Source organism: Lepidochelys kempii, chromosome 10 (genome assembly GCF_965140285.1).
Source record: "Lepidochelys kempii isolate rLepKem1 chromosome 10, rLepKem1.hap1, whole genome shotgun sequence".
NCBI classification, from domain to species: Eukaryota; Metazoa; Chordata; order Testudines; family Cheloniidae; genus Lepidochelys; species Lepidochelys kempii.
In genome coordinates this window covers 17,157,866-17,158,943 of record NC_136389.1, presented here as the reverse complement: position 1 = coordinate 17,158,943, position 1,078 = coordinate 17,157,866, and the positions used below count along the sequence as shown (strand labels likewise).

The 1,078-nt window shown below is 57.6% G+C and overlaps 1 protein-coding gene across 5 annotated transcripts in view; it reads left to right on the top strand.

Annotated features, from left to right (window-relative positions):
- Positions 1-1,078, top strand: part of REXO5 (RNA exonuclease 5) — a 33,645-nt gene that overhangs the window by 312 nt on the left and 32,255 nt on the right. Inside the window, exon 2 of one of the 5 annotated variants that reach the window (XM_073362226.1) lies at positions 455-507. The exons of 3 other annotated variants lie outside the window; for them this stretch is intronic. The gene's annotated coding sequence lies outside the window, so the exon portion shown is untranslated. Of the gene's footprint in view, positions 1-6; positions 508-1,078 lie in introns of those variants that run through there. One more of the 5 variants, XM_073362225.1, reaches the window with a different exon arrangement.

Below are 1,078 nucleotides of genomic sequence, written 5' to 3'. Positions count from 1 at the left end.
GTGAGACCCTGGGGCAGCTGTAGGAGGCCCTCTTCCTCCCCAGTGGCCATGGAGGGGGGCATCCCGGGGAATCCCCTCCTCCTCGTGCGGGGCACATGGGCGGGCATTGTGGGGGACCCCCCCCCCCCAGCATGGCACCCCCTGGAGAAAGGCCGTGTTTTTACCCATTCTTTTCCTGAGTCTGCAGCCAGACGGTATCAGTGTCTCCGCTGCTGCCCAGGGCTCTGCCACGCTGTGCCTCAGTAAAATTAACACAACCTCAGTCAGTTTCACAGCTGCTCTTCCTGAGCCTGCCTAAAATAATCCCAGTTTCATTCTGCTGCTGCTTGGGAAGCAGCTGTAACTATTACGGGAGAAGGGAATTTAACAAAACAAAGTATGGCGCCGGAGTAGTGGAAATACCCCAGTGCCCCCAGCAGCCAGGAGACTGTGATGGAAACCTTCCTTCCCGCAGAAACCAGGAGGCTTTGCTGTGGAAGCTTCAAAGAAAGAAGCCAGATACAGATGGTGAGAGAGAAGGCTTCATGTTTTTCTGACTCACTGGCTGATATAAAAGATGGAGCCTCTGAGTGGCATCAAAGAACAAAGCTCTAGAAGAAATCCCATAAACTGAAGCAGGCTGGTATGGGTGGCCTGTATCACACGGACCACAGAAGGCTGAGCCTCCCCAAACAGCCCAGCGTAGCCCTGCCCCTACTCCACCCCCAGACTGCCTCCTGCCTGTTTCCAGTGCCTGCTCTTCCCCTGTGGCCTGGGCTGGGGCTGGCGGGCCTGCGGCTGGGACTTGGGGCAGCTGTGGCAGTGCTCACTTCTGCCCAGCATTCTGGCGCTGTGGGTGCTGGGGCCGCCTGCCTGGTACTCCAGCGGAGGAGAGGGGGTGGAAAGGGTGGAGGAGGGGCAGGGCCTCAGGCAGAATAGGGGATGGAAGGCACTAGGCTTCCCCAGCAGGAGGTTAACTTGCCACCCATGGGCTGGCATTTCACGAGGCTGTTGCCCTCTGACCTCATTCATCTTTTGACCTCTGGGCAGTAGGAGTCTGGTAAAATTTCCAAGCCTGGAAATAGTCCTGCACTGGGAG